Source organism: Falco biarmicus, chromosome 4 (assembly GCF_023638135.1).
Source record: "Falco biarmicus isolate bFalBia1 chromosome 4, bFalBia1.pri, whole genome shotgun sequence".
Lineage (NCBI taxonomy): Eukaryota > Metazoa > Chordata > Aves > Falconiformes > Falconidae > Falco > Falco biarmicus.
The window spans coordinates 107,452,002-107,474,096 of NC_079291.1; the positions used below are offsets into that span (position 1 = coordinate 107,452,002).

The following is a 22,095-nucleotide window of genomic DNA, read 5'->3' on the forward strand; positions in this document are numbered from 1 at the left end:
CTGATTAATTATGATTGAACACATTCCAGAATCCAAGATGAAGGCTCTAGAAACAACAGGCTTGAGTTGGTTGTAATTTTACAGATCCTTGTATAGCCACTGGTTTTTGATGGGTGCAATACAGAAATTAGTAGGAATGCCCAGTTGTCTGTTGTTGTTTTGTTGGCTTTTTTTAATTTGTATCGATACAAGTTTCAACTTTTCCCTTGGTGTAGCAAGATGCACTGATTTGCCATGCCAGGCAAGTGTGTTGCTGCTGGTTCCTGGCAGGGAAACTAGGTCATTTGTGGCTCTTAAGCATGGTAGAGAAATGAGCAATTGAGTGAATTGTAACCTTTCTCTTTACAGCAAAGGATAAAATGAAGGGGAAAATTAAAAAAAGACCTTTGCTTTGTTTTACATGAAAGCATACACATGTGCAGATAATTGCAAAAGCTGCAGAATAAAGCTTTGAATGCAAAAGCCTTTTTCATAAATCAGGAGTAATAGTCCATACTAAAATTGCTAATATAATCATGGTCTCTTTGTTACTGTGCAAATTTCCACGGAGTAATTTGTCTAACACCATTTTTGGTGTTTCTGAATCCATTTGAAAACAGAGTAAGAGAAAGCAGAAGACCTCTGGGTCCAGTTGGGTATTTAGAGGAAAGCAGTGTCAGGATCTGCCTGTGCCAGTGGGGGATACTTGCACTGAGCCTGAAACCAGCGCAGGGGAGAAGACTCTCATATTGCGGGGTTCTGTCACCTTTACTCATGGGAAAATAGCTGTGAATTCAATGAAATTCATTGAATTAAGCCTTTCAATTTCTTTGGTTAAGCTTGCTGTGTTTTAGCATGTGGGTGAGAATTGGCCTCTCCTTAGACCATCACGTATTTACATATAGATCCTTATAAAAATAAGGTTTCTGTTCTGTATGATATTACTTTGATATAAATCTATGTATGAGTCCACCTGCCTGTTTCCATCTGCCAATGGATACCTTTAAAAGCAATATTTAATAGAATTGTGAAAGTAAATCCAGTGCTCTTCCACTAGTGGAGGACAAGACCTTTCAAACATTAAACCTTGTAATGGTGGCTGCCAATGACTCTGCTTCAGTGCGTCATGAAGAGGAAGCACGTTCTTTGAAAGACGTGAAGTTTTGCTTGGAAGCACTGATTTAAATCTTTTCAGGAAATTATTTATTTGCAAATACACTTACTGCTTAGTGCAAATGAATCCATATGGTAGAATAGTGTTCTTTTTGCCACTTCTTGCATGAAATGCTGTTATGGTGCTAACTTCTTTGCATGGTGTCTATTCCCTGCATGTTCCTTTATGGTTTGGGTTTTTTTTTTCTGCACAGTTGCATATGCTGTTTGCATTGGACTGTGACTAATGTACAAATTTGCTTTCTGTAGCACCGGTGATGTTCTGCCAGTGTTTGAGCAGGGGATTCCCATAAGAATTTGCCTGCTTTTCCCATGTGCCAGTGAGGAGTTGTGTGCATCAAGAATACATGTACTTTATTTATTTACTTCGGGGAGTGGGAAAATAAAGGCTCCCATTTACTTTTTTTCTTCTTTTTTTTTTTTTCCTGAAATGATGCTGCTAGTTTAATAGCTGGTGCCAGAGGGGGAGGCAGCTCTTGTCACGGGAGCTGGGTAGGACAACCACTGACCAGGAGTCCATGCTCCAGTTCGGTTCCTGCTGTGAAACCTTGGCAACACTTTCCTTTTTTTCCCTTTCCTTTTCTTTCATTTTCAAGCATTCTTTGTTTAGACTGTGAACAAAGACTGATTTTAGTAAGTATTTGTACAATGCCTATCTGGCTGGGCTCTGCTTTCCTTTGGGATTTTTAGGTACTTTTGCAGTCATAATAAAATTAAAACTAGGCACTGGTCAAACAAGCTGCACTCAGGGCGCTATCACCAAGAGCAAAGGCTGGCGTTCCACACCTCAGGTATTCCAAAAAATGTGTGGAATCCACAGAAATGCAGACGATGGGTTACCTGCATCATGCATATACACATGTTCAGCTAATTGCAGAGGTTCATTCTCTTCACTGCCCCTTCCCTTCCCCCCCATCCCCACATCCTTCTGCACTCAAATTAGTGCTGAGTGGAGGAGACCATAACCACTAGTGTACCCCTGTGGAGACCCCCTCTGTGTTTTGGTGGTCATGGGCTGTTCTTTTTTGTGTGTAGAGAGGATGATATGCCCATGAGATCCGGCAAGACTGACTGTCTGGGATTTGGGAGGAGGATGAATAAAAGCAGATGTAGAAAATGCAGCCTCTACTGAAGGTGTCTGCTTGCAGTTTGCCCCATGAGCTGTTTTGGGAAGGGTCCATGGATTAAGTGCCTCTCTCCTTACTTGGCAAAATAAGCGAATGTGACCATTTTTCAGCCTGTCTTTACTTCTGGACTTTTTTCTAGTACGAGGGTGATACCAGAGCTTGACAGACCTGAGCACTAACCATGTGCTGCTCTCACACATTGGCTGCAGAGATTGGAGTTTTTGAAAGAAAATTGTTTGTTGATGTGTTGTGAATGAGTTTTTATTTCTATTGCTCTTAAAGGGATGATGCATAAAATTAATCATGAAAAATTACTGTAACAGCAGCAAACTACCTCTTTGTGAGTTTGTGGTTATTACAGGGAATGATTGTCAAGGTGTGTATATATGTATATATATATAAAAAATATGTGAGAGCATGTGTATGTATATATAAAATCAAAAATTATGTATATAAAAAATTTAAAAAGAGTTGGCCTGGCTTGTGCTCTTGCTAAGGCTGTTCAATGTTACGCACCGTTCAAAGTACACAACTGTGGTTCCCCTTGTACAAAGGCTATCTTTGTTTTTTGTGTGAAGTCATGGTCTATTTAAAACTCTGTGTTTTAATAATGAGTTTCACTGGAAACTGGAGGAAATGAGACCATGGGGGTTTGTCCTGATAAAAACCAAACTGGAAATTGCAGAGTCAACTGTGAATAAATATGCATGTCATTTTATTGTTTCTGCTTTCCAGTTTTGTTCCTCTTTTGTAAATGTTTTGGAAGAAATTGTAAAGTTCACATCAGTGACTCCATCAAAGTAATTTCTACTTGTTTTCAAAGCATATACTGACCATGGAAATAAAATGAGAATGGAAAAAGGCACTTCACACCTTTCCTATTTGTTTCTGACAGATTTCATTGAATTGTGCTTCCAGGACTAACCTCCTTTCCCCACTTCTCGCAGGCTCAGTTCTTGGTTTTCTTCAGACGTTCCCCTGACGTGTTTCCAGACTAGGGTGCTCTGGGTGCTCCAGAGACTTGCAGGCCAAGTGTTTGCTGCTTAGGTTGCTTATCAACACTGCCTGTTGCTGCTGCTGATGATAATAATGTCTTTACTAGTACAATGAAATTTAATACCCTTATTGAATGCGTGGTATGAAACGGTATCAAAAATCTCTTATATAAAGACCCATTTTTCTAGTTTTGTTGCTAAATGATTTTTTCATTTTAGAAAAATTAGCAGACTTAAGTGGCTGAAGTTATTTGGGTGTTTAACATTCTTTTGACACCAGTTGCACCCTGCAAGTGATTTAAACCTCTCTCTTTCTTTTTCCTGCAGTATCTTAGGGGGCAGTGTCTAAACGAGTTCCAGAAATTCATCTGAAGAAGGCAAAATTTTCTGTTTAGTTTGTTTAAGCATAATAAAGCAAAGATGTTCAGTCCTCAAAGGAATGTGTTTTGACAGCAGAGGTGACTGACAGAGAGGCTAGTTCCATTTTCTTAAAATTTATTTGGTTTTCAAGAATCTACCTTGCACCTAAACAGTGCTAAAACCCCATTGATGGCTTAATGCTTCCAAGGAAACTCCAAGTGGATTGGAACAATCATGCCTTCAAGTTGCAGTGCCTCTGCAGTAATTGCAGATTCAGGGGAAAACAAAACTTAAATTGATAAACACTGTTCCATATTTTTTTTATTGACATTTTAAACCAGCCTTTGTTCTTAGGGAAGCATCTGTAAGTGCATATGAGGAATTTTTCTGCTGTTGTATGAGAAGGAAATGCTGGCTATCAGCAGAGATGGGTTTTAAAATGTTGAAAACTTAAGGAGCCTTGTGAAAAGGCATCTTTTTTAAAAAAATCACTTCAGCTTCCTTTCTAGTGGCTTGGATGAGGTTAGAATATGTAGAAAACCTGTATAACTCACAAAAAGCATCCTGGGTTGTCTGTCTACCCACACAGTCAGCACTGTGCGGGAGAAAATTATAAAAATACATATTGCAAACCACAGGCCATCCTCATATATAACAGATACTTCTATAAATCTTCATTTTCCTGAGCTGGTGTACTGGTTTGCTCCTAGTTGTTTTATCAGGAAGCTGTAATATATTCACAAAGTGTTCTTGTGTAGCTCTCTGCCAAATTAATAATTGTAAATTTTTTGTTAGGTATTTAAATTTAAGACGACATTAAAAAAAATGGTTCTTTTGCATAATGGCTTGAGTGATTAGTTGCATCTTCTGGGTTTTTTTGTGATTTTTGCTGCATGCAACTACTGATACTATTAATACACAGCAATTCAAGTATATATCAGGTGTTTATATCAGCCAGATATGTAGTGTTGGAGTTCAGCAAGCTGACAGTGTCTTCCTTTGTTTCATTCACAGGTGAATGTAGTTGTCAGAGTATTAAATAAAGGATAAACACATAACAGGTATCTCCTTGTTCCCTGTTTTGCTGTGTACATGATTTGAAGCGTTAGTTTATCCTTAATAATGGCATTTGTGTTTTTTTTTTTTAAATTATATCTCTATTTTTTTCTTCCAGCAAGAGGTTATTGATAATCTAAAAGCTACCAGCAAATGAGAGATTAATTCTTTTCTTCTTTGCTTGTGAACAATCCTAGTAAAAAGCTTAAGAAGATTACAGGAGGATCACATAGTAATAAATAGCCATTCACTTGTCACTTTTGTTCCATTTATTCTTTCTCGATAAAAGATTAAAGTTGTTCTTTTTTCGCATCGGCTTTGCACATCTGATATCTTGCCTTGTTACTAGGAGACATGGTATGATATGTATGTTACTTTCCTCGAGCACAGTGGTATTAGCCACTCCATCACAGGAATGGCTGGTAAGAGTCTGTTGCTGTTTCAGTGTTTGGAAGCCAAGAACAGTGATGATTTTTTATTTGTTCAGGAAGCCTTTGAAGAAACCTCCTGGCTATCCTTTCCAGACATACCTGGATATGTGTGATTTTTATAGCCATATAGAAATATGTATATTCTTTGACTTTTGATAATCAATATATGCTATTCCTGCGATTTCTTGGCCTTCTACTGTGCCTCATTTATTACCTTAGTCTCTCCCTGGTGGGCTGCCTTTTAAAGAAGAGGGTGATACGTCTGAGCTGCTCCCATGTGAATTCCCCTGATCTTGCTGAGCTTCCTTGGTAGTCAACAGTGGCTTTTTAATCTGGTTTCCTGAGGAAGTGAGGTTTATGCATTGTGCTGCCGTGTCCCTCATTGCTCTTGAGACTACGGGCTCACTTCAGAGCAGGTTGATAAAAGGGGTAAAGAGCTCTGGAATATTTTTTTTTTTCTTTTTTCTACAATTCCTCAGCCAGATAGACAGGTCCCGAGAGAGGAGGAGACAAGTGGGCAAGACCATCAGGTTGACAGCAGCCAGCTGGGCAGTGGGCACGGGAGTTGTTCCAGCCCAGCCCCATGCTGCACTGGTCGGTGCCTGCTGGGGCTGTGAGGGGCACAGTGGAAAGCTGGCGCTGGTGTAAGGGCATACGGCCAGCACTGTGCCGGGCTGGGCTAGCTGAGCCCTGCAGGGCTGCTGCCTGGCTTTTGGCTCCAGGTGGGCCGCTCTGGTTTCTGGCTGTTTGGATTTTTAAACCTTCTTAGCCCTGCCCCATTGCTTGTTTGCAGCAGCTGGTGTTTTATGGTGCTTTTTTGCTGTGTATGCGTTGGCAGATTTCATTCTGCTCTTCCTTGAGTTTGTGTAGGAACTGGGATTTTGCTTTGAGTGAAACTTTGCTATTAGTGGTTATAAAGAGTGTTGGTGGGGGCGCAGGAAAGCATGGAGAATCACGCGCTGTGTGCTGTGGGTCCCGTGCAATCAGCAAAACTGATTTTCATTGTGCTGTCACGAAATAAGTAAGATTTGCATTTTATTTGTATTAGGCTTTTTCATTTGTGGCCTAGTAAAGAAGTGTTGAAATCCTTTTTGGAAAAATGGGTAGAAATATGTGGATTAGGCTGTTTGCTCTCCGCTTCGCGGAAAGATGGTCTGCCTTCTCTCTGGGGTTTCTCCACTCCAGCAGTATGTCTTCTAGGGACGGTATATGTATAAATACAGTATTACTTCATCTTCGTGCTGTGAGATGTTGTTGAGGAAAACATTTTTTCATACTCTTCCCACCCCTACCCCCATTCCCCCTTTTCTCAAAGAAAAGATGCTCTTGCACAAGCTGCGTGTTGTCAGCTCCAAACTGAGGCAGAAATTGCTGCAGTGAGAGAGGTCAGAAAGGAACCTGGTTTACACTCTTTCTCCCACCAGTTCTACCCTGGCCCTGCGTGGGTGGGAGATGTCAGCCACCTCTTTAGGAGCACTGGGACCCCAGTGGTGTCTCCTTTTCCGCCACATGGGACCGGGGGGGTGAGGCGGGTGCTGCAGGGTGAAGGCAGCTGCTGCTGGAGCAGCCACCACTGTCTCTGCAGAGGCTGCAGCCTGACGGGTCCTTCCAGCCTGTGCCCAGCTGGCTTGTAACTGCTCTCACAGTGTCTTCACCTCGGCTTTATTCCGCGTGTGGCCTTCTGTACGGCCCACAGCTCAGTTCCCTTCTCTCTCCTTAACTTTTTAAACGAGCCTGCTGGAAATGCTAGGTGAGCATATGGAATTCCGAGTGGATTGCCTGTAGTGCTGTGCCTGCAAACCCAGCGCGGTCTGTTGGCTTCTTGGTGTCCTCTGCAGGGCAGCTGAGGAGTGCTATGTGCCAAGGTGGAGCTCTCTACTTAATAACTATTGTTAAAACACCTTTAGCAATTCCAGTGTGTTCAGAGAGAGTGTGTGGGGACTTTCATCACATGCAAAATGTCAATACATCAGTAAAGTTAATGGTAAACTGATGTCGGTGGACGTTGCTGTGGCTTTGTGGCAAATACTGGACAGAGTATTGTCCTTTGGTCAGGAACATCACATTAATGTTGCTGTACCTAGCAGCCCTTGTATTGATAAAAATTAAATTCGTATGAAATTTAATAAGATTGGTTTGATGAAATGTTGTTGGCCATCCTCAATGGGATTCTTTTGCCGGCTTCAACCTACCATGGATTATTTTTGTTGACTTTTAATGGGAACTCTGGCAAGACCCAGGGAGGGGGAGGACAGCACTGGTGTGAAGTCAGGGTCTCGCCAGAGGAGCAGCCGTGGAGCAGTGTGTGTCAGTGCCCACGCTGCTTCTGCTGATGGGCTTTCTTCAGTTCTACAAATGGCAGCAAAGTCATTGAGGTGATCTGTTTCATACTGTGCGTGATAATTGTCTGTAACAGCAATGCTACCCTGCATTTTAATGATAGGCTGATGCACCTTATCAAGCCTTCCTGAAACTAGTCATCCTTGCTACAGCCTCAGCTCTGCAACAGGTTCATCCTTGTCAACCTACTGTTAATTGCAATCGAGCATTAATTCCCATCTGTGCAAATTCAAATATGTAAATAAAGTTCCAGCTCTCCAGCTCCTCTTTGGAGGGCTCTTATACCTCACTTGTTTCAGCGTTCCCCCAGCGTCCCAGAGAAGTTTCATGCTTTTCAACTATACAAAATTTGGTGAAAATGAAAATAAGTGCAGGTAAAACAACAGTGGTAGTAGTAAATCCCGTTTTCTTCTCTGGGCGTACAGTCCTGTGCAGCCTGGCTTTAAAGCATCTCCGCTGAGTAGCAGCATTACCATCAGCGAAGCCCCCTCCTCTTCCCACATTTATTTCCATGGTAACCTGAGGAAGGCATTCTGCAGCCTCAAAACTACTTTTGCTCTTTCATCATGCAAGCTGGCATTGTCAAGGGCTGAGTGTATTCCTACAGCTTTGAATGAATATATAAAAAAAAAAAAAAAAAAAAAGGCTGAATTTGGATGGGCAGTTGTTATTTGGGAGGCCCTACAGCAGGAAAGAACAGGCAACCTTGAAGTGACCTAGTGTCCATACATTGCTTAGTAAGGAAAAAAACAGTCTTGCTTCATTAATTGATTAACTTGGAGGGTGGGGGTTATCAGAATTACCCTTCTGTGAAGCGAATGCGGCAATTTCCTGCAACGGCTTTGTGGCGGGGGGGGAACGGGGCAGATGGCTGGCCAGGCTGTGCTGGCGAGGCACTGGTAAGCTTGCATGCTGTGATCTGTTGCAAATCTTGCTTTCTCATGGAGTCTTTAATGTCTTTTCAGGTATCGTTTAGGAAATGGTGTCTTAGCAGATGCCTCCTCTTTGACTGTGTTATGCGTTTGCCTTTTATTGGTGCAGAAGTGGGGATGTTTAGCAGTCCGCAGTGTGTGCTCTGTGTGAGCAATTTAAAAGCTGGTAGTAAAGCGTTTGCTGTGTTTCTTGCTGTAATGAGCTGGATTGATTTTATGATCTCTGTGGTGCATGCTTTCTAAAATCCCTATTTATGCAGCATTTGCGTGTAGATGTTGAGAGGATTTTATTATATTTGAGCAGGCTAAGGCTATTTGATTGCTATGTGTGATAAGAGTAACATGTGGAACTGGTAGTACTTGGTGAAAGAAAACCAACTGCATGCAGACAGTATCTGCAAACGGGGAAGAATGAAATGATGTAAGTAATTATTTTTTCAATTATTCTGAAAGCAGAAACCTGTCTGATGTAAGCATGGTCAGAAATATTTCAAACGGTATCCTCATCTTCTATCATCAATTAATTGGGCAGATTATTATTTTGAATTTTCTGCTTATGTCTGTTTCCGTGTTGTCTTGAGTACGTGAATCACAGTGCAGCAATAGTATCGATTAAAATATTTCAGGAGTGCTGCCTGATCAAAGGGTCGGATTGCCGTTTGCTTGGCTTGTGACAAGCTGTCAGGATTTTTGGGTTTCCTTCATGGCATTATTTGGCTGGGGAGGGGTGAAAATGTAGCTTTCTTCTAAATGTGCCTGAGTACATAATGGCTGGAAGTCACCATGACAACAGGGGGACCTGGGTCAGATTTTCTCTCCACCCCTTCTCTGTTTTGTTGTTTTCTAAATATTTATTTATGCCTTCTCTGAGATTTTTGAGGGAGTATCTTAGGGCTTCGGGCTTCTGTTGGTACAGGACTTTTAATGATATCTAGCTCTTAAAGTAAATTATGTTTGCAGGGTTGTCTTGATTAAGCATAGTCCCACGTATATAATTTGCTGTTCAGCTAAAGTGGGATCTAAACAAGGACACGAGCACCTCCAGCCGGAGTTGAGGGTCTGCCGTTCCTGCGATTCTGGGGTTGCAGCCCTGAAAACTTCTGCTGAGCTCTTGCTTGGTCCTGGGGCCTCCCACGTTCTCGTGGAATTGCCCTGTGGGATGTGGAGCCTGGGGACTTTTGGAAGTTATGCACAAGCTGAGGTGTAAGAGCATCTTCGTTCAGGCATGGCTGGAGTTTGGGACCAGCTCGGAGATGGCAAGAAAAAAAGTCTTGATTGCGGTCAAGAAACAAACACCCTTCTTTGCTAAGGGATGCTGAATGTACCTCCCAGGTGGAAAGAGGGTAGAGGCTTTTGCAAGATGTGCTAGCTGTTCCTTCCCACTTGTTGGGACTCACTAAAGATGTGCTGCCCAGGGTGGAGCAAGATTTGTCTTCAGTTCCCCTCTTGGTCTGAGGCACTCAAGTTTCACCACTCACAGATTTTACCAGCCTGCCAAGGGTTAGACTGTACAAGGTGCTTCAAGCTCTTATGAAGTGTTGGCACTGGTCAGAAGGGATTGACAGACCAGGTTAGAGAGGGCGTGCAAGAAAGGCAGCGGCTGCAGCACAGAGGTTAGGAGGCTTTGTTGGGGAGTGGTGGTGGGAGAGCATCGGGCTGCTAGTCTCCACTCCCACAGCTGCAGGCAGGTGCGTGGAGTTACACTTGGGTGCTTACTTTGTGGTTCGTGCTTTGGGGCAACCCAACTCAGGAATCTTCTAGGTGAGCATTTACTTCGGGAAGCAGGTGTCTTACCTGGAGATCTCTCCCTGGTGTCATCTTGCACCTCCTCTTGGCAGAGTTTATAGGATGGGAGGAGGGAAGGTGTTTATTTCACACTTGTAGCAGCAACCTGTGTAATTTATAGTGAATCTAGAGGAAAAATGAGTAGTAGTAGGTGTTCTGTGGAGGTGACATTTCAATGTCAGCAGAGAAGGGTAATTATATACTTACAAGTTATCATCATACTTCTCGATGGAAAAAACCCACTGTAATTTGGGTAAATGGAAGTGAAAATCATTGCAGTTGTCACCTGTGCCTATGTAAACCTGGAGAAGTGTAGTTCTGTGACATTTTCAGAGAACATACAGATTTACTTGCCCTTGTGGCAGGGTTGTAAGCAGATTTCAATATAGAGGCAATTGGAAAGTAAATACAGCATGACGGTGACTTTTGTCTTTGTCTTAATACCCTGCATGCTTGGCATGAGAAAGTGAAGATCTGGATGTTTTCCTGTCCACTCCCATCAACCTGATGTTTTACTTGCTGCCACGTGAATAATATAATTACTTTCTTTAATTTGGAAAAGTGTTGAGTTCTGTCACGTGCTGGGGGCTGAGGTTCCAAGCAGTGTTTAACGGGAATTACCTGCTGCTGGGTAGGATCATGTCCTTTGAAGAACTGCATGTCTGCGTAACACAGCCTGTTTCCCCTTCTCCATTACCTGATGCTATCATTTTGAGTGTAGGAACTGTGCAGAAAATGCAGTCCTTTTGGAAATTCATCTTGGCTACCTGAAAACAACAACTTCATTTGAGCCAGAGATTCAAAACAATGAGATACATCAGTGATGAGAACAGCAAGTAAGAGCAAGAGTCGGATGGAGTTAGGTTATATAGATTTTTGTGGTTACGTACTTTGCTTTCAAGATCCTTAAAGGTAGGAAAGATACCGTAAATGCTAGAGGCAAAAACTGGAAAGTCATGGATTCTGGAGTAGTTAAAAAAAAAACCAACACCCACAAAACAAACCTAAACCAACCCCATCCCCACCCCCCAAGAAAAAAACAAACAAAAAAACAAAAAACAAACACAAACACCCAACCACAACAAAACAAAATCTCTCTTATTCCCAAGGTCTTCTGTAAGGAAATCCAAACCAAAGGAAATCCCTGTAGATGTATGAAGACCCAATGGGGACAGAACATATCGAGAATGAAGGTGGCATTGTAACATTCTTGATGCTTAAGGGTCCTGGAGATTGAAATTACGCTTTTTACTCCATCTGATTGGTGTTAACAGTGGTGCTTTAAGAGCTCACTGACACTCACCTGAAATCAAGGCATTTGTGTCTGGTTTTTTTTCTAATAATTTTTTCCATTTCTAAACGGGGAAAGGAGAGACTTAATTTCAGTCCTACAGAATAGGATCCTATTAATTTGCAGTATTTTATTAGGAACAGCCTGGCGTTGCGCTGTGTCAGAGGCTGGTGCTAGCCTGCAGTATAATCCTTCTTCTTGCTCTTTTGCAGCACATGGGGAGTGCTGTCATACAGACTGCCATGAAGAACTGCATCCAAGGTCCAAAAACCCTTTCCAGCTTCTAGGGTAGGCCTCTTCCCCCAGCCCCTCCAAAAAAGTGAAGAATCACCATAGTTGCTACATCCACAATTCATTGTTAAAGCTTGTTTTTATAGAGTTGTTGTTCTTTGCCTGCCCCCCCTCCAAAAAAAGAAACAAACCCAACCAAAACCCCACCAGCTTTCTGTATTTACAAGTTCCAACAGGAAACCAAAATTGAACATTTTCACTTAAGCATGGGATCAGTTGAAGTTTCATTTCCCCTATAAATGCAGATGTGGCATTAAAAAAACCTTGCCACAAAAATGATAGAGGTCTTGAAAAAACACTTCCCCGAAAAAGCTAAAGGTCTCAACCTCTTTAGTTATTAAAGATGAACTGGTTTTAACTTGGGTTAAATTAATTGAATGACTGGCCAAAATACTGTGGTCTGAGAAGGTGGGAAGATGAAACTGTTTATTTCGCTTGTAAAGGTGAGTTGGTTTTTAAGAAGAAATAAAAGTAGCAATGTTGGATGATACTTTCAATACTGCTCATTCCCAGTGAAAGTATTTTGTTGCAGAACAAGAGGTTTCTATTTTTTTTTTTTTTCCATGCCATTAGACAAAAATAATTGAGATGCAGTGCTTCTGCTTACTGGCCAGCTGAGTTGCTGAATCAGTTCATCGTTGAGTCAGTTTACTGACCGGACAAAAACCTTCTAACCAAGACCAGGGCAGTGCCTGAGGGAGCAGGGCAGGAGGACGCCTTCGGCAGAAGTGTGGTGTAAAACTGCACCGTTAGTCCCACCGTCTGTGTCTTGCACCTGTGTTAACTCGTGTCCTGTAGCACGGGATATACCATTTCTTCTGCTGTTGGATGCTTGAGCTGGTTTGCTAGAATGGCCTTTTCTGGAAACATCGCTGAGAGAAGCAAAATGCCTTTAACTTGGTATGCCAGCATGGAAATGAATAGGACACACAGAGGGCTAATGGAGCTCCTGGGCTGATGCTGTGAGGTGCTGAGTAACCCTTCCAAAGGAGCTGCCCAGGGCTCTTGTGTTCCCTCTGAGCATCCTGGACAGAGAAATACACAGAGGCTTCAGGACTGAGCCTGTAAAGAGTCAAATGCACAGAAGTACTAATCGGTGAGTAGTTAGGTTGTAGAAGACTGAGGCACTGGAGAAAGACTGAACATTACTGGCAGCTGGTGGGGTTTATGTTGCTAACAGAGAGACTGGAAAATCTCTTCTCTAATATTAACGCTAGATTCAGAGTTTCTAGTTGTGCTTTCTGTTGTGTTTGTGTGCTTAGCTGCGTTTCTGTTGCTTTGCAAGAGGTTAGGTGTGCAGTGTGTGTCTACATGGGCTTTCTAGATCCATTACTTGTGTCTTTCATCATGTCAAACAGCCCTAGCTGGAGTTGTCTTCCTAGTAATTGTAGATGTTTTGAAGATTAAACATGGGTAATTTGTTGCCTTTTCTGAAGCAATGCTTACAAAATTCAGTGTCTTCCTGACTTTCTGCAGGGCTCTGTCCTGCAAACCGCCGGGTGAGTGTTTGCATGGTATGTGTTGTGGCTGTGAGCAGCCCCCCTGAAATCCATGGGATTGCTCATGCCTCCAGCCATGTCCACGTTCAGGATTGAAAAACTTTAATTTAGCATCCCGGGTAAGGTCTGCAAGAGTTCGGTCTGGTCTGGTCTGTCCTCTCTCCGCCTCTGAGCCAGACGCAGCGTGGAAGCCGGGTCGAATGGTGCTTGCCGGCTGCTGTACATGGGTGAAGCGGTTCTTCTCGGTGACACGTTCATCCAGGCACAGCCATGCTAATATGGCTGGAAAAGAAAGGAAGTTGGATTAGCATCAAATTGTATTAATTGTGTGTGTGGTGAGAGGGCTGGGTCTCTGGTTTGGAGAGGAATCCACTGAATAAAGCTCACTGAAAATGCTGTGTTAGTAGGAGTTCTTTTATGGCTAGTGTCTGTATTTACATGGGAAAAGCAGTGTGGGAATGAGTAAGGGATGCTGGAACACTTGCTGCTGTAGCAAAAAATCAGCCACGTGTCCGAAAGGGTAAGATTTGGTTCTGGAAATAGGTTTCTTTCATGCCTTTGCTCATGATGCTGTGATTTGTAAATTGTCATTCAGTGAAAATAACTCTCAGTAATTAATTTTTTTTTCTTATCACTGGACTTGGTGTATCTTGTTAGTTTCTTGTCTGCTTCAAGGCGAGGATTGTCTGTATCTTGGAATCAATTGGGTTCTTTGCTTGGCGTTGTTGAGAATTGCTCAAACTATGCTATTATCATCAATGCTCATTGGAAATGAAAGCAAAATGTAGTATAGGTACAAACCCTGAGTAGCCCCACACCCCCTGCATTCATTAGAAACATAACTTTAAAATGTCAGGGGAAGACAGACAAACGTTCCCGTTAATACGGTATTTTTTCATGGTTTCTTATATTTCCACAGAGGTGGAATTACATGTCTTTTTAAACTTTGAGGTAAGAATGGATAGCATATGCCTTGCTACGTACAATGGAACTTTCATGTCTTCCTACTTTCATAATAATTTTGTTTGGCAATGATTTTTAGCGTAGTAGATCAAGGCAGGGGCATTGGTGGTTAGATTAAATAGTGACATCTTTGCGATTGAGAGAGACAGGGTGCTCACAAAATTTAAATGTAGTTCTATCTAGCGCTCTTGAAACAAAGAGCTTTGAGAGAGTATCTGTAACCTTGATTTGAAAGATTGTTCTGTCTTTCACATGAAAATAAGTAATTTCTACTAGATGCATTTTCTGAGCAGTAGTCCCTTGTGCCTGTTCTGAGCAAGTTATTCTGATGGCAACATTTAATTTACTTTTTTTCTATTATTATTTTAAAAAAGAAATAGAATCGGATAGTCTGGTGTCCTAAAGTATTGAGTTGACGGCTAAATTATCTAACTGATACATCCTCATTTATTCCTGCACTTGTCCTATGTTGTGTGCCCAAAGTACAGCAGTTCAGATAAATGTTTGGTTTTGTGCTAAGGCAGGGTGAGGGAAACAGGAAAATCCTTGGGTTTTTCTTCATCCTTGTGTACTCGGAAACCGACTAAAGAGCTCTCTCAAATAGTATGCGAATCTATTTATTAAATTAATGTGAAATGTGTTTTTTTCTAAGCCACTTAATTAAATCTAGAGCGACGTGCAAGTCTTTCCAGGCTACGCTTTTGCTGCCAGCTTGGATGCCCAGAGAGGAGGGGCGAGCCCTGCGGGGTCAGGCAGCCGTGTGGGGTGCTTTGGGTAGGATACCTGTGGGGAGAAAGTTGTCTTGACTTTAAAGAAAAAGATACTGAAAAATGTCAGAAGTGTTTAAGAAATGAAGTTATGTATACTGGGAGCCTTCCACAGACACATTCTCCGCTTAAAACAGTGGTGTCCAACATTAGTTTACCTGTTGGCTCAGTTACTGAATGGAGCGAACAGAGGGAAAACAGTATAATGTGCCCTCTTTGCTGACTTCAGCATCATTTAAACAAAAAAAAATTCACTACATCATGTTGTTTCCATGGTGTTGCTTGTGGTTTTAAGGAATTCTTCAGAATAACTGATGCAGAGCCTCCATTTAAAGTGGGTGTTTTCCATCCTTGCATAATTGTTGTTGTGTTTATGGATCGAAAGCACAGTTCCGTGGACAAAAAGAGCTGTCCTCCTGAAAGCAGTGGCACCTGCCCTCCTGCCCCTGTTCCCATGATCTGTGGCGTGTGCCCATATGGTGTGCCTGGAGTTCAGCTGGGGAAAGCAGAGAAAAGGAAAGTAAGGACCAAGAACACAAGTTTAACATGTCATCAACAGCTTATCAAAATGGCATCAGCGGTGATGCCAAAAGAAGACATCTACTGGTGGGAGAATAATTCCTCTGATGGATATGGACAGACCCATTGCTACATGTAAAGTTGCTCCTAATAATACTGTAAATCATAATTAGGGGAAAAAATAGAAGCATATTCAATGTGTGAAATGTGGCAGGTGTGACCATCAATTCTCATTGAGTAGAGAAGTTTGCCATCAACAAAAGGACGATCTTAGATAGAACCTGCAGTAGTTAAAACGTTTTTCCACCAGCAGGGCTAGCTAGTGGTTGTTACGGGGCCACTGGCTGCGAATTGCAGGATTGTGTTAGCCCAGAGTGGGTTCCGTGCTGCCAGATCTGCAGAGTTTGAGTTAAAATTTTGATGAGGGAAGTCGAAACCGAGGAAGAATTCAGATGTATCTTTTGGATAAAAATACCTTTGCTACAGGTTTGCTTGTAATAACAATCGTAATGAGAATTAGAGTGATAGGATTGAGTGGACTAATGATAGCTGCTGAAGGATACCAGATTTCATGTGGTTTTATTAAGCCCTGGACGATCCAGGTCCCCTCATAATGAGGTTTTCACCCAAGTACTGTTTCTCAACACAGCTATACATAATGTAGGCAGTTGGGTTTTGTGAATCAATAGTATTTTTTCATTCAATGACAAAATATTGCTTTCTTGTTTGTCCTTCACTGATCATACCACTATTAATACTTCCTTTGGTGGTATAGATTACGTTGCTTCCAAGCTTGGGATTTACATTGTCTACAATGGGCGGTGAAATTTAAGCCATTGTCCACCCGTTGAGGACTGTCTGCTGATTAATAGCTGCATTCTGTGGTACTCAAACTCGCTCCAATTCATCTGTGAAGAACTGGATTTTGGATGTTAATTATCCAGACAAATCAGCAATTGGTTTAAAGCATTGTTAAGGACAAAGCGAAGAATAAATAGCTCCTGCAAAATACGGCATCGTGAATAGTACTGATACTATCTGCTATAATTTGTCTGTCTAGCTTTGAAAGCACTGTGCGGAAAGATGAGCTGAGCTTTTTGAGATAATGACCCGTAGTACATCTGAATACTAGCCTATTTCTTCCTTGATATTAAAAGACAAAAGCAAAATTCGTCATGTGCTTCTGTAAAAACAAACAAACAAAAACAAGCTAATTAAAACTTGGCCTGAATCTTGCGGTCCTCCTCAAAAGTGTCACTGATTTCAGTATCTGCGTTCATGATTTTGTGCTGTACAAGAAGTGTTGGCGAGGCGGGAAGTCGGTGCTCAGAACTGGGTGTTGGAACAAGTTTGGGAGTTGATTTATGTAGGGTTGGGGGAACAGTTGTGTATATGTGTGTGCACACAATGTTTAAGCTATGGTAACAACAGCAATGCACAAGCACACAGATTTATTCCGATTGTGAGAAAGGAAGTGAAGGCACATATAAAATAGGGTTTTGACTTAACAATGCCTTGTGTTGCTTCACAGCTAATGACTGCATTCTTGCCTGAGACGTTTTCTAACACAATTTCAAAAGTTTGTCCATCTAAGAAATGCGTGGGATTGGTTGTGTGATACGTGCAAGATCCTTAAGCCATTTTGACTATTACCCTTTATGGTTTACTAGCCAAACATTTGGAGCTGAATTATTTAGGAATACGTTTTTACCAAGCCGTCTTGCTGTCCATGTTGTCTTGCTTAATCTGATCTGCTCCCTCATCCAAGTACCTACAAAGTAAAATAGATTTAGAAATTACGAGGTATTGATTGTCTTTTGATTGTGGCTGAGGGCTGCTGATGGGAGTTTTATTTTGGCTTAATGAGACTTTCCTCTGTTAAGTTTTTAAAAGACATTATCTTTTTTTTTCTTGGAGAACTTAACATCTGAAAAATCTCCAGGCGTTATTTTCACCCCACCCTCCCAGTTCAACCTCTTGAGTCAAGTGAGAAAAGAGGATTAAATGCAATTTCTGCAGTGCAAGATACAGAATCCTTTTGTGCTGTTAGACCTTGGATCTGTTCTCAGGTAGCCTGAAAATGTTAATTGATTTGAAGCAGTTAAGGGATCAGTACTGGCCTTTGGTATGCGTCTGTTGAAGGTTTGGGTTGTTATTTTGGGGTTTTTTTTTGTTCTTTTTCTTTTGCCCTAAATAAAGGAATGGGATAAACCAAAATAAGAATTTTAACCTTGTAAGTATCCAGGAATACAACTGTTTGCGACCAAATTATGTCAGAACAGTAAGTTACCATCCATTAGCTCAGATCCTTAGTGGGCAACATGCGAGCTTTTAGCTTGCCCCAATTTTGAGATAAAATGTGTCAGTTTGAGGTTTCATGTTCTCTGTGGTCACACAGGCAGTGATGGCAGCTCTTTGGAGGAGGCAGGAATTTGCTAAGCTGCAGTGTCGGGGGGTGCCAGGTTAGTCTGGGTGAGGCGGGTGCTGCATCCCTCCCACCTGGAGTCAGCACCCGAGGGGAAGGCAGGCAGTTGTGTCGTGGTGTTACACGTTTACAGGCATTTCTTCCCATTGCTTGCCCGCTTCTGGAGCGCTTATCGCTGATAGCCTTTTTATGATGCAGTATTAGGTGGCATATGGATTTGTACCTCATGAAAACGGAATGAAAAAAATGACTGCTCAGTAGGTGGTGCCATGCTGGGGTGACTGGGTCTCTGTGAAATGATGTAAAGTGCCACCCATGGGCAAATGAAAATACTCATTTCTACAGCCATCGTGCAAGTGAAAATAAAGGCCATTAAACAGGAGCAGAGTATTTCATGTTGGTGGTGGTTCTTACCTACTCGTGCTCCTCTTGTTAGTCACAGAGTGACTTCCTCCTCCCCCATTTGATACCCTGTTGTAACTTGTGATTATTGTTTGACATTGTGGCTGTCATGGTAGTACCTGAGTGTGTCCAATGCATCATCTGCTTATTCCAGAGGGGTCTCAGCTTTGTGGTCTCCTTCCTTTATCAAACAAGGAAAAATTAGACGTGGGGGGAAAAAAATGACCTTCAGTTCAATCTAGAATAAATTTCTGGACCTCTTCATTCCAAATTCTCCCTGCCATCACTGCTGACCCCAGATCACAGGGAGGACCATGCAGCCAAGTACTTTCTCTGTTCATCTTCCCAACACAGCCCAAGCATTTTGCATTGCACAGTGAGTCAAACAAGGTAGGAATAAGCGTCCTGACAGTGTCCTCTGTGCTTGCTGCTGCAGGTGTGCCAAAAGGATGGATTGCAGTGTGTGTGTGGTGTGTCTGTGCTTCCTCAAAACGGCTTATGCAAGTTCTGCTCATACAGCTTTGCTCTGTCCTAGTAGATTTTGATTCCCAAGGGCAGGGCTTTCTAGTCTTTTATCTGTCTGTAAAATGTCAGTGAACTTGTATGGTGTGGCGTACATAATAACGCGAATGATGCTCTAGCGCTGTGGTATGTTTCCCTGGGGACGGCAGCGACTCCTGCCCCACCGTTCCCAGCCCTGATGGTGCTGACTCTTAATAGACTTGTTTGCATCCCCTTCGAACACCAAGACTAGTTGATGTGGCAGCCTTTGCCACTTTGTATGCAGTCTTTATGAATCCTGCAATCTGCCTTTCAGGCGATTTTTTTTAATTATTATTATGTTTAAGCATGACTTTTTTTTTTTCCCTCTCCAAATGCCAAAGCTCAGTAATTTTAGTTTAACGTTATCGTCTGAATTTCCAACCAATCACTGAGTGGATTGGAATGTTATGCTGTTAAATGTAATTACAATTTAAGTTCTACGTTCAAAGAAACTATTGTAATTTTTATGGCTCTAGCTTTTAGATTTGTAGTTCTGAAAATGTTTTGAAATAAAATATACCTTGCTCTATAGAAGAATGAGGAATCCCAGGATATAATATGGTGTAGAATATGTGATAAATTGAATTTAAGTTGATATGAAAACTTTATATAGTTTTCATGTCTAGAATGAATTATTTGATTTAACTGTAATTTAACCCTTGTAATTCCATCATCAAATGAGATCAGTGAACTGAAATATTTGGGGAACATCTCTGGTTGGGTCACTTATTTTGAAAACTGGACATATTGTGTATGCTCTGCACTCTGGCATTTAAATATTACTTAATGTTTTTAAATGACATGTACAGAATTCTAAATTGACTTAAAAAGAATTAAATGTGTATTGACTTAAACATGTATTGGGTGTCCACTAAATTAAACATGTCGATGCAAAAAGAAGTGATCACAAACACAATGTTTGCTACACTTAAGCCAGTCATGCTTTTCTTTTATCAAATGCATCTCCTTATTTCAGGAAATGGAAGAGTGCGGTAGTATTCCTCAGCTGTACATCTTGCCCTCTATGCCTTTCTGTTAACATAAACCTGTTGCAAGGCACGTTGCCTTTTTGTGCATCTGAGAATCCAAAACCAGCTGCTTTGTCAGGGGGAAAAAGTATCTGTTCAGTCAAAGAACAGTTTTCCTGGGTACCTGGTTAGGAAAATAAGGCTGCAGAAGTTACATTCCCATACCTAGCCAGGCGGAGAAGGTGCACCTCAGTGAGAAAGAAGACATCCTCCACTCTGATCTGGGACCAGAAAATGGGAGAGATTGACTAGATTTTTTTCCAGTTGTCTCTAGTTTTATTCTGGTTGTTTTGTCAGCAACCATACATCTTGCAGTTGAACAAAATATGGGATCCTTCCTGATCGTTAGTGCAAATGATATTCTGAACTGGAAACCACCTCCAAGCAATTATTTTGCTTGGCAGTTACGGGTTTTCTTTTACCACAGTCCATAATAAAACCTAACCAGAGTTTTGCGATTTTGAGAGCACGGCTTCAGCTAAGGGAACCTGGGTATCAGGGTCGCTCGCTCTGGGTTTGTTTCTGCGGTGCATATGGGGGTGTGACACCTCAGCTGTGAACACTTCCTAATTACCCCCAGTTCTTTTATGAGCAGGATAACATGGCATAAGGCGCCTTCTGAGCACTAACTTTGTTTGGTGACAATTATCATGTATTCTGGGGGGGGGTTGCTCATCGCCTGCAAAAGCAGACCTGTAGTGCCGCAGGTCAGAGGTGGGTAAGCGGCCGTGTGGCAAGGTGATGTCAGTCAGTTGCGAAGTGGAGCAAGAGGGGCTGGAGCAAGCATACGGGTATAATCAGAATTTATTGCAATTCATGTATGCATGTGCTTTGCCTTTTGGGGTGTTTTTTGGTGTGTATTTGGTTTTTTGTCTTTTTGTTTTGGTGTTGGTTTTTGGTTTTTTTTTTAGTGGTTCTTTTTTGTTTGTTTTGGCTTGATTTTTTTGGCAGGGCTTTGGAGGGCTGGCAGTGTTTGCTGACACTGAGCAGTGTGCTGCCAAGGAAGCAGAAAGTGTGCTAGGGAATTTGGAGATGTTCTTGTATTACTATTTATTGTTTATTGGTTGATGCTGACTCAGGTCCTCGCTTCAAGTGTAAAGATGCTGCTCTAAAAGGTGTCTCATTCATCTCCTTGTGATGTGACGTTCACAGCAGTTAAGGCTAGCTGAAGCCAATATGCAATAATAGATCTGAAAAAACTCAAACCAAACAAAAATTATTTATCCATAACCCATTCTAAAGGAACCAATGCAATTGTGATGATATCAATAAATTATACTTATGCTGTTAATTGTTGTAAGAGCTCAAATTTATAAATTCATTGCAAGAGTCATTATCTGACATAATCTTGTAATGATCTTTTTTTACTGTTTTTCTTCTACAATGAAAATTCTTTGCATTTTTCTTAATAACTTCTAAATTTCTGCGATCACTTCTATTTTTAAATCCCTCCATTATTTGCAGTCATCCTTTCTCCTTAATAATGCAGCTATGCCAGCAAGCATACATTGTGTGCGTTGAGTATTCTTCATCAATAAAAGGACAATATGGAATAATGATGCATAAATTTCATTAAAACCAGTAATTATTGAAACAGTGACTGCCATACAGGAAATGCTATTTTATTAAATATAATTTTAAACACTAATATTCAGATGTGTCCTGTGCAAGTAACATGGTTAATAATCCTCCTCATTAGCTATGCATTCAGATTTGAAGATGCTAGTTGCTGGTTACATTTTATATAATGATAGACCGATCTCTTTCTTAGTTTATTTCAGGATTGAAAGCTATCACCTAAGCAAGAGAAAATGTATACTATTTTCAAGGTATTAATTTGAACATACGTTTTGGGTTAAGGACCTGATTCTGAAATTTCTACCTGATTTACGTTCATCTTGAGCTTCAATTTACTTCAAAGTTTCTTGAAAATTATTACTGGCAGAGTTGTAATGCAGTGTTGAGATGAGGTATGATTTTTTTTTTTTTTTTTTTTTTAGAATGAAGATTTAGCAGTCAGTCAAAAGGTTTTGTTATTTCTGATTTATAACTGTTGTCCCAAATAATCACCTAGGTGCTTACAAAATGTCCTAATTTTCATGTCTTCTAGCTACTGATTTGATGAAAGCGCAATTATAGATAACAGGAGAGATGAAATGGTTGCTACAGATACAGTAAATTAAGTGGAG

At 41.3% G+C, this 22,095-nt stretch overlaps 1 protein-coding gene across 5 annotated transcripts in view; it reads left to right on the forward strand.

Annotated features, from left to right (window-relative positions):
- FGD3 (FYVE, RhoGEF and PH domain containing 3) overlaps positions 1-22,095 on the forward strand; it is a 111,644-nt gene that overhangs the window by 22,513 nt on the left and 67,036 nt on the right. The window contains exon 1 of one of the 5 annotated variants that reach the window (XM_056337116.1): positions 8,342-8,360. The exons of 2 other annotated variants lie outside the window; for them this stretch is intronic. The gene's annotated coding sequence lies outside the window, so the exon portion shown is untranslated. Of the gene's footprint in view, positions 1-8,341; positions 8,361-8,795; positions 8,815-12,473; positions 12,857-22,095 lie in introns of those variants that run through there. 2 more of the 5 variants (XM_056337111.1, XM_056337110.1) reach the window with 2 other exon arrangements.